At 33.5% G+C, this 14,354-nt stretch overlaps 1 long non-coding RNA gene and 1 pseudogene across 1 annotated transcript; both read right to left on the bottom strand.

Annotated features, from left to right (window-relative positions):
• Nucleotides 1–5,860: 5,860 nt before the first annotated feature.
• Nucleotides 5,861–8,102, bottom strand: LOC133701324 (uncharacterized). The gene is made up of 3 exons (XR_009843546.1): nt 7,981–8,102; nt 7,195–7,677; nt 5,861–7,105 (listed from the first exon to the last, which is right to left on the bottom strand). It is a non-coding gene; the product is annotated as an uncharacterized LOC133701324 (long non-coding RNA).
• A 94-nt stretch (nt 8,103–8,196) lies between these two features.
• LOC133701323 (DNA replication licensing factor MCM6-like) lies at nt 8,197–12,212 on the bottom strand (annotated as a pseudogene).
• Nucleotides 12,213–14,354: the final 2,142 nt, after the last annotated feature.

The raw sequence follows: 14,354 nt of genomic DNA, 5'->3' as shown, positions 1-14,354 counted from the left end.
AGTCCTTAATTCATATATATCGCTAGTGGGTTATGTTCAAGAGTGCGTATTTAATTTCTTCAGTAAAGAAGCAGCTAGTTTATCTGGAATTTGTTTTTAACCAATAACAATTATAATAATTTGAGATGGAAGGACTCAATTGAGAATATCTGATCCTTTAGGGTCTTAATTGACAAAAAAAAAGTGAATTAATTGAGAGTCACTGTAATAATGTATTTGAAGTTTGCCCTTTCATTCTATCATTATTCTTTCCTGGCACCAACTGGCATTTCCTTTTAGGGGCACAAAGCCACAACAAACTTAGTTGATTGCTTATTAGTGGCTTTGTCCTCATGTCACATTGTCATGTTAGCTTCAAGGGAACGAAAGCCTCGCCAACCAGCATAAATGGACTCTCTAATTATATCATTTACAACAGTTTTTGCTCACTCATTTATTTATAAAGTCTACTTGAGGACTACTTTTCAAAACTTCATGAATTAATAGTTTGTTTGGTATTGCAATGCAAGATGTTCTTCACTCGAAAATATGTTTTGAATTTTTTTATTTTTAATATGTATATAAAAAGGTATCAATTTGATATATTTTTTAAACAAATGTATTTTTAAAAGATATTTAAGAAGGTAAGCAACTGAAATCTCAAATAAGACAACCAACAATATCCGATTTAATATTAATTATCAATAATGTCATATTTTCTATCTAATTAACCCACCTGTGAATCGAATAATTAAGGTCTCATCATAATTCCATTGAAGAACTTCAAATGATAACGTGGAGAATATGCATATCAAATCGCCAATTAAGTTGAAATTTTCTAGAGTTGAGTTTATCTTCAATTTTGAGCTCCCCGATGAGAAGCAGTGTTTCAACAACTTTGTCTCGTAGTGAATGAGGAATCTGCTTAGTAATACAAAAAAGAGAGAAAAAATTGTCATGGGTAAAAGTTTTCTGCCCTAGAATGTGGAATATAATGAACTCCAGCGTAGTTATGTCGCAGCAATCCAAAATGTTGACCTAACCAAGTGGGGGGGGAGAGATGGATTAGTGTCAACTGCTTTGGCATCATCAATCAAGAAGATGACAACACACTTGCCGTTTGAGTGCAAAACTCCATTGATAAGGACTGGTTATTAGATTCTTTGTCACTTTGGAAACGAAACTCATGTAATCTCTGATTAGCTTCTCTCTATAGTCTTATCCAAGTTCATGTCTTTTCCAACCTAAGCATACATTTTATTTATTTATTTATTTATCTGTCTTTAGAATAATGATGCATTTGTCTTTGGATTCTGAAGGTAAGATTCAAATCCCAGTTTTAGCGGTGCTTGTTTTGTAAGGGCACCAACGGGCAAGCCCATTGGTTGTCTGGATTAAGATTATGTACACCCACTCCATGCATACATACCTATTTTGTCTCTCTTGAATCTTGATAGACATAAAGGTAATCGCTGGGGTAACAAAGAAGTCTCCAAAAAAACAAATAAACTGCAGACTTGGAAACCTAAGAAAAGAAATTCATGAGTTTCTCAATTGAACATTCAAGAAGAAGGATCAGCCGCAAACGAATTTATAATTCAAATCCAGCTATTTTTTTTTATCTCTAAAACAATTTGAGTTCCAATTATCTCTATTTTATAAATGGAAAAAAAAAGAATGAGAATAAGGATGAGCCGACCTTAAAAGGCTATGGACCTTATTGAGTTTAATAATTTTATTTTTAAAAAATTTATTATTTAGCTGGATATATGATAACAAAAAAAAAGAAAATTAAAAAATAATAATTAAAAGATACAATTGAAAGGAAAAAAAATAAAAAATAAAAGAAACAAGAGCTCTCTTATGCCTTAAAAATAGAGACTTAGCCCACTTCCCTGGGCCCTTTTAATGTTTTATCTTTTTGTAAGGTGCAGAAAGTCTATCCTTCATCCCTAATTCTTCTTAAAAAAATAAACAGATGTCATGTCGTCCACTCTTACACAGAGTAGTAGCCAAAAAATCATGGGTTGTTCTTTTTGGTCAAAATCTTATTTACAATCTATTTTTGTCTTAAAACAACTAAATAACATTAAAAAAACTAATTTATCAAGTTAAAAAAAACTCAAAAAATGATCTAAAAACACAATCAAACTTCTCATATCATATGAAACTCGTTGACGCCAAAACTGACTTTTTTCATGTTTAGAATCGATGTCAAATGACTCTCCTCTCTCGCAAGAATCTAACAACTTTCTCTCTACTCTTTCAAACCTAAGAATTAAAAAATAAAGAAAATAAAATTTTGGATCAAAACTGAATTTTAAAGAATAATGTAAAGGTTAAAAGAAAGTGGAAGGATAAAAATGAATTTTTAAATCAAAATTTAAATTAGTAATGAAATTTCTTAGTATTTTACACTTTTATCTACTACTTTTTAATTTGCTCCAAGCTTAATAAGTTTTAACAAATTATACTTTAATTTGGGTACATAAAGATGCAATAAAAGAATTTGAGGACAAAAAAAGAAAGTGAGGTGCTAGCTATTTTTTTAGTATATGTTATAATTATAATTATAATTGTCTAAAGTCTAGTTGGAAGCAGACAATTTGCTTGAGAACAGAAGGAACATGTGGCGTTATTGTAGTAAAGAGACACGTATGACCCAAATTTAATACAGCTGGCGTGGCCGATGATGATGGATTAGTGATGTTGATGCTAATGACAGCTTAGTAAATTTAAAAAGACTTTACTGAACAAAGAATCCACAAGATTATATTATAAATATTTCACTGTTTTGTATTTGTAAGATAATTTAAAGTATTAGTGATTTTAGGATATTTGTTTTTTTATTATTATTATATAGGATAAATTCTGAAAATTGTCATGGTTAATATTTTACTCTCTGGTTGGTAATTTTTTTATTTCTTGTAGGACATGAATTTTGTTATCAGAATTAATATTTAAGAAGAGACACCTTCTTAATTCTTTGCAAGTTTTCAATAATTTATATTTTTTGTATTTACATCTTTATATTTTATGTTTTTATTGTTTTATGTTCGCTTTACTTTTTTATTTATTTATGATAAATCCAAATAAAATAAATAAACCTCTCATATGAACTAAAAATCTTTTAAAATAGACCTATAAAACACCTTGGGCTCTGGCTACCAAGCTCGAGCCCAATATACAACTAAGGACCAAGGAAAATGAGCTCAGGGATGGTAGCCTAAGCTCATGCATAGTTGGGCGTGCGCCCACCATCTGATTGGGTGTGAGCACCCCCTTCGGGCTACGATGCAAGTCTCAAGCCCAACATCCGTGCGTCCTAGCCTGAAAACTCTCCAGGCTCCCTTAAACCCAACAAATCACCTTATGATGTATAATACTTAATATAAATGTAAGTTTATCTTTGAAATAAAAATAATGTATCTCTGACATATATTTCCTAACAACAGATCTATAGTATAGGGCTTTCGGCCACTCTTCTTGAATGGAATTGACTTGGTCTTCCTAGATCAATATTCCCACAATCACTAGGGATTAATATCAGATCCTCCATTCTCTAGTGCAGTCTCGAACTAGCATATTATCTAGGTGATGCCAAAGGGCCTTTCATCAATTTACTAGAGATTGATCTTAGATCTTAATTTTCCAATACAGTCTTAGACTAGAACATTCTCAAGGTGATGTCAAAGAGCTTCTCACCAATTCATCAAAGGTTGATCTTGAATCTTTCACTTTCCAGTGTAGTCTTAAACTGACATATTCTCCAGATAATGTTAAAGAGCCTCTCACCAATTCACCAGGGATTGATCTTGGATCTCTTGCCTCTCCAATGTAATCCTAGACTAGCTCCACTCTTTAGTAAGGCGCCCTTAAAGTCATCACCAAGGAGGCTACCAACCTCCAAGAGCTCTCAAACCCCCCGCACCATCACCAGGGAGGCTATATACCTCCCACTCTTCGATGAGATATTTCCTCAATTAAGGGATTTCATGCCTCATTCCATTATAGGGAGGTCATATAACTCCCACTTTCCAGTGCAACCACTTTTCAGGGGATGGACTTGGTTTTCCTAGTGCAATAGAACCACCCTACATAAATTTGTCTCCTCTGCCCCTTATAAATTTTTCAAAGTATAGTCGTCGACATGGGTTCACTCCCCTTCTCCTTTTAAAATTTTTTTCTAAATATGGACATCATCATGTCACCCTTGTTGGGTTCCCCGCAACCCTTTAGAATTTTTTCCATGTATAGACGCTGCCAAGAGTCACCCTCTTTGGATTCTCCTCAAACCTTTAAAATATTTTATAATTATAGACTCACCCTTCATGGTTTCTACCAACCAAAATTTTTCTAATTATGAAATTCTTCTCTATAAGTCTCCCGTAATCTCTTAGAAAAATTTTCTAAGTATAGAGTCCTTTATATCCCACCTCACTCTCCTAAGAATTTTATTAAATATGGGTTCCTCAATGGTTCCCCTCTACGTACTTAAACATTTATTAAAAAATAGTACACACCCCTACACACAGGCATCCAGTTTATTACTCGGGGTTTTCAACCCCTTTTCTTATATGAAAAAACTTTAATGAACTTGTCATGGTAACCAAATATTTTTACAAGTCTTTGTGGATCAATACCACAAAGACTTGGGAGCTACTGATGAATCCAAATAAAATAAACCTAAAAAACTCCTAGATGGACCAAAAATATCCACCAAAATAAACCTAAAAAACATTCATTGGGTTCAAGCTACAAAGCCCAAGCCTAATATATAGCTAAGGGCCAAGAAAAATGGGTCTGAGCATGGTACCTAAAGCCCATGTTGGGTGAGTGCATGTCCAGCTAGTGTTGGGCATGCACTCTAGCACCCTCTTGGGTTCGGGCGAGCACCTTGAGCCCAACATGTATGAATCTAGACATCACTTGCTACTAGTTACGAACTCTTTAGACTTAATATATCAAGCAACCAGACACCTTGACTAGAGATAATAGATCAGATTATTTGAATTAAGAGATCAGTTAATTATCCAATCTTATTCCTAAGCATCTTAAATTTTGGAACTCATCAATTGCTTTTCTAATATTTTTATAGACATAGTTAGCAATTTGTTGAATGTGAACTACTATAGTTTCCTACAATAATTTTTCATAATTTACTATGCTAATAAGCCAAAATATATGTATTCTTTTAATAAATTTATGTGACTTATAATTCATAACTATAGTTGTTGTTTTTATGAAAACCATTGTGATTGGTTATCTAATGAATTGTAATGGGTTTCTTTTTATAAACCAATATAATTTATTGCCCAAGTGAGTAATATTTTTTTTCTTAAAATAATGTAAACATTAAGGTTAATTATTCTGAATATAGTTATGTAAAACTCAATTTCATTTTGTTGTTTACAGTCGGTTATGAAAGCTTATGGTTTATTGTTTGCTTGGAGTTTATAGTTTACTTAAAACAGTATTACATTGTGACAGATTTGAATGTTTGATATAGAATTAATTTTTTTAATTCAGGTTCATTTGAACTATTTTAATTTTGATTTTTTATAGAATTCAGATTTTTTATTATTATTAATGTAAGTGTTCGAGCCAGCTTGCATGTACCTCAACTAATTTCATAAACTTTAAAATTAACAATCATGTATTTCAGTGGGTATTATATTAATAATTATAGAGTTTTAACTTGAAACCATATTGCTAGAATTCAGATTTTATTTGATAGAGAAGTAGCGCGTGCGTGCCCATATATATATATATATAGAAACGAAGAAGATTTTTTTTTTCATAGATATATCATGTCCCAGGTTTAAGCCTGAGCGAGGGTGCATCCGTCTGACACGTTCAATTTACCAGATTGCAACTTGCAAGGATGAAAACTCAGAAAATAAATAATAAAAGAACAAAGAACAAAGAGTCACTTTGCATCTTATTTTACTCATGATTGGTTTGGGGCCAGCAAAAATTCAGAACCTATAAAGACAACGATAATCTAGACCACCAGGAACCAGACTCTGCGTTATGAGAAAATCTTTTCAACGCATCAGCAAGGTGGATTGAACTCACATTATCACCTTGTCGACTCATTTCTATCACAGCATAATGACAGGCGAGCTGCCACCCGACACCGACTCTATCTTCCCTGACAGGCAGACACTTATTTCATAATCTTAATCTGTGATGGCCCCAAGCAGAAAATGACATGGGGGAACCTGTACACTCTTGATCAAAGCAAGACAGAGAAGTGAGGGTAGGTGGCGTTATTTTAAAGTGCAAGACAGCAACGACGAAAATCGAGAGCCTATAAGTACCAAAACAATTATTGTTGTAGCTTCCAAGCTAGTACGATAGATTGCGCTGCACATTCTTAGAAGGATAGGAATTTGAAAATGATGGGTTAGTGAAAATAACTGCAGTCACTGATTTCCTATCAGCCATATCTCTTTGCAACATGTTCGTTTTATAGCCAGGAAGCTGTCTGGTGGGGATTGAAATTGTGATGGATTATATTTTTTAAAATGATCTTTTATATGAAAAATATATTAAACTAATTTTTTTTAGAATTTTTTTATTTTTAATATTAAAACTTTAAAAAAACACTAAAAATATTAATTTAATATCTTTTAAAACCAAAAACTTTTAAAAAAAAGTACATGGAAGCAAAAGCTTAAACACCAACAAAATCTCATAAAAATAAAGTTAAAAAATAAATTGAAAAGTAAAGAAAGTTGAATGTGGTTGTTTTTTAAAGTGTTTTTCATTAACACATTAAAATACTAATTTTTTTAAAAAATCATTTTTTACATCAACATATCAAAATAATTTAAAAATATTAAAAATATATTAATTTAAAATAAATAAATAATAATAATAATAATTTTTTTCAAAAACAAATTCAAAACATAATATTAAACATACCCACGAGGCAAAGGATAACCGGGCAACCCGGTCTCGCAGATTGAGAATGTGCAAGAGTCACTGACATCTGCAACTCTTCGCTGCAGAATTGAGTTATTAATCCGTACTAGCATCTCTTCTGGGTTGGGCGCTTTCAGCAGTTGTCATGCTGAGTCCGGTAACGTGCATTCCAGCTCTGTGCTACCATTAAATGTCCCTGCGTGGATAACAATCATTAGGAAAAAAAAACATTAATTCTTAAGCATCTACCTAAATTTTGATGCTATTTTGAGAAGATTATCTTACAAATGCATTTTCAATTAAAACAATGGTCTGATTCCAATGCCAAGCTTTCAGCTGTCCTAAACTGAACTCGTCCTTTTTTACATATAAAAAATAGTGGCGATAGAAGAGCCGAACTTGCAGCATATATATGGTCAAGTTGAATTTAAATGCGTGCGACCTCGTAAACCATAAATGAGTATCGTGGTTAACGAGTTGTCAAAGCACACATCATTCTACCACATAATTGTCATAATCTACCACAATCAAATAGCCTTCCTTCCGAATCAAACTCTGCAGTACAACATTTGTCATGTCCAATAGTCCCAGAAAATATATTGCTAAAATAGAATAATTAAACATATTGGCAAGACTCAGATATTGCTGTAGTTTTGCCTCTATAATAGCTTTGATTTTTGAAGCTTCATTCTTTGCTTCCTCCACAGAACTGTAGCTATTTTTCTGATTCTGTTGTTCTACATACCATCTTATCAACTCTCCCTGTCCCTGAAAATGATGACAGAACATGCTTCAAAGACAGTAAACATGGTAATGAAGGCAAAGGGCCAACTGGTTCGTTTCTATTGCAAGGATCACTACTGGACAATATGAAAATAGTGTCCGACTTCCACTGCTATCATTATTGAGGTGGCGCCCTCAAGCAAAGAGAAACTAAATAAAAGCTTTAACGTGAAAGCCTCAATTGTAACGGTAAAAGAATAGTAACGGCAAAAATACATGTACTAAAAAACACATCATTTGACATAAATAAAAGGGTTTAACGTAAATAAAAGGGTCCTAGCTCTTTACCATCTCGCATCACAGCTTCTTCATGCTGTCTTAGGCGCATGACCAGTGCATCATTTCCACCATCACCATCATCATGATTTGCTTCTTGAATCTCAGATAAATCAATCTCGCTTGAATCCACACTACAAGGACAACAAAAGGCACACGTTATAAATATGAAAAGCTAGCAGATCAAGAAAGATTTTCAACTCATTTCCAAAATTTTCTTGCCTGATTATGGATGTTTTCAGCAATTTCACTGCGAAGCAAACATGCCTCGGTTGTACCTGTGAAAAAAGTTGTTTGTCTCGAGTCTATATTGAAAATGCAATTGTGCATAGCAATCTTAAGATTCAAATGGAATATTAGAAAACCTGGGTTTCCTAATGACTTCGTGCAATGGCCTCATACAGTCTGATTAATGCCTCCAGCTGTCTAACAGTCATCCGATAAGCAACTCTACTCCCCAGAGTTGTATCACCTCTGCGGAGAGCAACATAAGAGTCCACCAACAGTTTTCTTGCTTCAAAATTAAGATGCATAAAGGATCAGCTAGCGTGTGGCTAGGTACAGTATAAGAATTCTCAAATTTAAGTCATTCTTGGTGTGTGTGCACGTGTCCGCACGCATGTGTGGATGAATGTATGTATGTAGGAATTTAAGAACAGCGATTCTTCGGTTTCAAGATCTTTGCATATGCAATATAACATTTTATCTGAGCAGTTGAGAATGGAGGAGCAAGAGCTTCTTCACGCTTTTGATGAACTCTTACAATATGGTGCGCAATGTGGTAATCAATTTGATTATTGGGATCACCAATCATCACATATACCAGATCAAACCTTGAAAGAATTGAAGGGGGGGAACCACGTTATACTGGAGAGTGCATGGAAGTGATTAGTCCGGGAAAAAGAAGATCAAACTTAATAAAACAGGTAATAGCATAAGAGATTCAATTTTTAGTTATTCACGCGGCTATAAAATCAAGTGAAAGAATTTCTGACCTTGAGTGGTTTAGATTTATCAAAGTGTCCTCCAGTGGGGTTAACTGCAGCTAGAATTGATGTTCAAGCATTGAGTGTTGCTTGCATCCCAGCTTTTGTGATGCTTATTGTCTACTGTTCCATGGCCTCATGAATTGCAACCTTGATGTTCATTTAGATTGATATCAGAAATTGTTATGAGAAATGTCAGGTTAGACTTTAATGAAGGAAGATTACCTGAACTCAAATATCCATCTTGTCAAACTCATCAATGCAACAAATGCCACTGTCAGCAAGCATCAATGCACCAGCCTGAGAGGACATCAAATAAATCAGAAAAATAAATGCTCACAGATTAGCAGTTGCATTAGAAATAATGAATGCTCAATAACATGCGTCATTTCAGAACTATAGTAAATGCCATTCTTAGAAGAACAGCAAGGCACATTAATATAAATCAAACTTCAAGAAATTGCTTAATAACAGCTTAAATCTAGATAGCCATAGAGTCACGTGTAGGCTCTTCCAAAATAGAAAGGTGATTGATCTGTGCTGTCCAGAGGAATATCCATAAACAGGTGACAACTGCTTGGACTAAAACAGATCCACTGATTCTCAGCCAACAAAAGAGTAACAATAAGTGAATGCTACCTCAATACAAAATTCCCCAGTTTCTGGTTCTTTAGCCACAGTTGCTGTCAACCCGGCAGCAGATGATGATTTTCCAGATGTGTAGACGGATCTGGGAACTATACCTGAAGTATACCTGTAAGAGCAAACATAAATAAACAAATGCATCCTTTGCATAAACTAATTCAAAAAAGAAGCAGCAGCAGAAGAGTGAGATTCAGAGTCAAAAAGGCAGCTAACTTGAGGGACTGAGATTTTTCACAGCTGGGATCACCAACAATACAAGCATCGATGTCCTCTCTAAGGTTAATACCCTCATGAGTGAAATTGTGGACACCACCGAAGAGCATAAGCAGGAGTGCGCGTTTGATATCTTGGTGAACAAAAACAGTTGGAGCAATACTATCTATAAGCTTGTTGAAGAAATCAGGTGCGTTTCACATTCTTTGAACTTCATCTAGCTTCACTACCTGTCAAGTAAAATGAAGTGAGAAAAGTCTAGTGTATTGGACTCTAAACACACATAGTACCAGATGAGCGGGGCCAACAAATAACATGACCCACTTCAAACTTCAAACAATGTTACATTTATCTAGAATGTCAGTGGCTAATACTATCGTAATAGGGTTATCATAGTATGAACAAATGGTGATATAAATTATCAGAGGTCGTGACATTTTAAGCATGGATAAATTACTTCAAAAGCAGAAACAGGATAAGTGACCGTGAATCACCGGTTATCATCTTCATCAGCAACCTTTTTACTATTCCTGATGTAGATATCCCTTCTTCCATCACAAACCTAAACAAATATGCATCTATGAATCACAAATAATTGTAATACACATGCATCACCATTGGCAAAACATCAGGTATCAAGCCAGCTGTAGAGGAACCTGCACTGAATTGGCTATAAATGCAAGGCAATAGGAGAGGTCTCTCACTCCCAGTGCTCGGAGCCCTCTGACACCTTCACCACCAACAGCAGAATTTTTACACTGAGAAGAATCTCGACGGCGTTATGCTTGCTCTCCAGGGGACGCCAATGCCAGTATCTGGTACAACAACCACAGTGCCTGTGAAAATGACCCTGGACGAAATCAAAGTTCAATGCTGAATTATATGACACGTTAACATTTACTTAAAAGAGGAGAGAAACACAAGTGGTAACCAAAATAACTAACTGAAAAGAATATCTTACATATCACCAGCTCTGGCCTGTTCAACAATATCATGGCGAAGAATAATATTCAAAGATCTGGGAAGGGAACCAGCAGGAATCTCTTTAGAAGTTTCCTGCATTCTAACCCTCTGCGGTCGGCAAATTTGCTCTCTTGCCGAAGCAATGCCCATCTCATTTTATTGGTACATGTCGCATTGGTACAGATTGTTGGCTAAAAAAATCGCAATCACGGCAGCAGATTTAACAGTTGGCATCAAACAAAATATAAACCTGAAAACTGAAGTTGCAATAGAACACTGATGCACAAACTGACCTCAGTATATTTGAATTGCTGTTCAACATTCTTGACAACGCCACCATATTCCAAACACCTAAAAGCTCCTTGTAAAAGCTCCGCCCTTACCTCACTTGTGCAAGTCACCACTCCGGTACTGACCAGTTTCCCAATTTCTGCTGTTGCTAGCTCTCTTGATCTGTAAACACGGTAGCAAACTATACAATTGAGACACTAATATCAATTTCCAATCCTCCTTTTCATCAACTGAGGCAGTAATTGGTAATTTTACGTGCATCAATCTACAGAGAATCAACTATTTGAGTAAGGATTTCGATCAATTTCCTAAAACCCATAAACAAAATCATCAAAAATTAAGGAAAATATACTTCAAAAACAAACCCAGAAATACCAATGAAGGAAATAAAGAGAAGAAGTACATCAATGAAAAAGGGATATTAAAGAAAGCAACGTTGATGACCTTGTTAGGATTATCATCGGATATAAATGTTGAGCTTAGCTCCATCACAAACCTCTTGCACGCATTCTTCAAATACGGCTCAAACCTAATAGTCACCATCATAACTAAACAAAATGAACAAAATTTTAACAGATTTCTACTAAGAAAGTGATTTTCTTTTGATACCTCAGGTACTCTTCGGCAATGGATTTTTGAAGAACATAACTGAAAAGCATGATATGGGAGAAATCTTAGACATCGTTGTCGATTCATTGCTGCAATCTCGGCATTATATAGTACGCTCCTGAATTTCGATTTTGTCCGTCTAATCTAAAACTGCTCCAAACAAACGAAAAGAAGAAACATTTCAACAAAACATTATAGTAATTCATTTTTTTCTCTTAAATTAAATATAAAAAAACAACCAAAATCGAACCTTTTGAGAAAGTTGAGGAAAATGTTCTCAAGAAGGACTGCTTTCTCGTCGACGAAGTAGCCGCCGAACGCATCCATTGCTATGATTTTGAAAATGGGCTTCTGTAGTGGAATACATTTTAGTGGGTTGGTGTTTGATGCCGGATGACACAGGCAAGGGAAGGAAAATTTACTTTACTGTGTATGCCCTCTTCTGTCTCAGAGGAAGGTTGAGCTCTTTCGCGCCAAAAATAGAGATCGATGTGGGGCAGATTCATTTCGCAATGGGCTTTGCTATTTCCTTACTGCTCCTGGTTGGTGTCGGTTAATAGGTTGCCTGATCCAATGGGAATAGCAGTGTCCACCCGGCTTTGTACGAATTTTTCAAACACAAATTATTCAGAAATGAATAGTTATATTATATTATAACTAAAATATAGAGTTTTAATTATTTTATTATTATTAATTATTAAAAAACTAAAAAAATTATGGTTTTACTGTGTAAAACTTTTTTCATCTTCTCACAAAATAATATTCATATCATTGTTCATTATACAAATTTTCAGTTCTTTATCCCTCAATTTAATTATTTTAATTTGTTTTGGTCATGCAACTTTAACTTTTTTCAATTTAATCCTCAAAAGTCCCTTTGTTTTTATCATGAATTTTTTATTGATTTTCTCTGGGTTGCCTTTGATCGTGCTCCTTAAGTGTTTAAGATTGTTCCATTCTTGAATGACATGTTCATTTTACATGGAAGAGTTTTAAATTACTGGGAAAAAATTAAAAGAAAAATTATCAAATTTGGTATTTGAAAAAAAATGACATTCCTTTTCCATGTTTATTGTTACAAAGAACATAAATCTACAGTTTTATCTCTCAATTTTATTTTTTTAAGTCTAGTCATTTATAGTTTAAGAATGTTCGTTTAGCTTTTAAAGTTCATTTATTTTACATTTCAATCCTATAAACTTGAAAAATAAAAAAGAAAGTTGCTAGAATATTTTAAAGAGAGAGAGAACATTCGAGTTGATGAATTTCGACTACTAATAATTTTGATTTTGGTGCTTATAAACTTATCTTTCAAAGTGAAATTTAACGGATATGATTTGACCTTCAATAATACTAAAAATATAAATGAGAGCTCAAATATTTTTTTTTATTTGACTTTAATCTGTGTTTTTAGACCAAATAAAATATGTTTCCTTGTATAAACAAGATTGTAGTGGATCATTAGATATTTTTCATGTTTTTCAATGAAACAATTATTGAAAACTAGGTTTTCAAAGTTTAACACTTGAACCTGATTTTACAATCACCAAAAGCACCTTCAATGACCAGAGAAAAAAGCTACAAACAAAGCTTCATTCTCAAATGGACGACGTGTCATTCACTAAATTTCAAAATAAAAACAATCGGGGTAGTCATCGACCCGTAAGAAAACAATAAAGTATCAAAAGCATGGGCCCAGTTTTCTAGACCTAAGGAAGCACACCTAGATTTCATACTGGGTTCAAGCGTGCATGTTAGCTCATATGCACTCAACCCTTCAATCTTTTCTTTTCATTATTTTTTTCTCTTTTAACATATTTTAATAAAATTAGCTAAATAAAGTTTAAATAATTATCTAACTATTTTATTATTTTTAAATATTATTAAAGTATTCCATGATAAAGTTACCAATTTATTTTTTATAGGTAAATATGATATAATTTTTTCAATGCATATAAAATATTTATTTTAAATTTGTTCATAATTTTTCTCAATATTAGTTTTTTTTTTTTTGTATCTGCAATACATTTGCATCAAAATTATCAATTCATTTTTATTGTATTGTTTTGTCAAAACTTATTTTTAAGATTATGTTAAGTTTTTGTGTGAAGAAAAGATTTTTTATCAAAAAATATTTTTCAAAAAAAAAGCTGCATCAATAAAGGAAACATGATTTGATTAAAAAGATCACTTTTTTAGATTTTTTTCAAAAAAAAAAAATTCGATCTTAATCTTAATTGTTTACAATTTTTATACAATAGACAACATATATAGCTAAAGAAAGATATGTTGAAAAAATGCATCGGTGGAAAAGATAATTTATACTAACAATTATATTTTCTTACAAAACTTTCAATTATAAAAAAATAATACACTAGAAATTCACTTTTCAAAAAAAAAAAAAACCATTTCACAAACAAACAAACAAACAAAGAGTCATCATGTAGTGACAGTTCCAATATCAATATAATTACTCTTAGCCCCCCAAGAGCAAGAACTTCGTCTTCTGAAAGGGGGAGACGGACACTTGTGAGAGACCCAGAAAACCCAAAACTGAAAAAGTGAGGAAATGCCATTGCCATCATGCCACCTCGTTGCATGCTCACATTTCACTCACTGGTTGATATCTGGCAAGAACAAGTGGGCTTAGGCAGGGGAGTTACAACAAGAAAAGGATAA

The sequence above is a fragment of the Populus nigra genome, chromosome 8, assembly GCF_951802175.1.
Source record: "Populus nigra chromosome 8, ddPopNigr1.1, whole genome shotgun sequence".
Lineage (NCBI taxonomy): Eukaryota > Viridiplantae > Streptophyta > Magnoliopsida > Malpighiales > Salicaceae > Populus > Populus nigra.
Note: the sequence above shows the minus strand (reverse complement) of the source record. Positions and strands in the feature narration are given on the sequence as shown.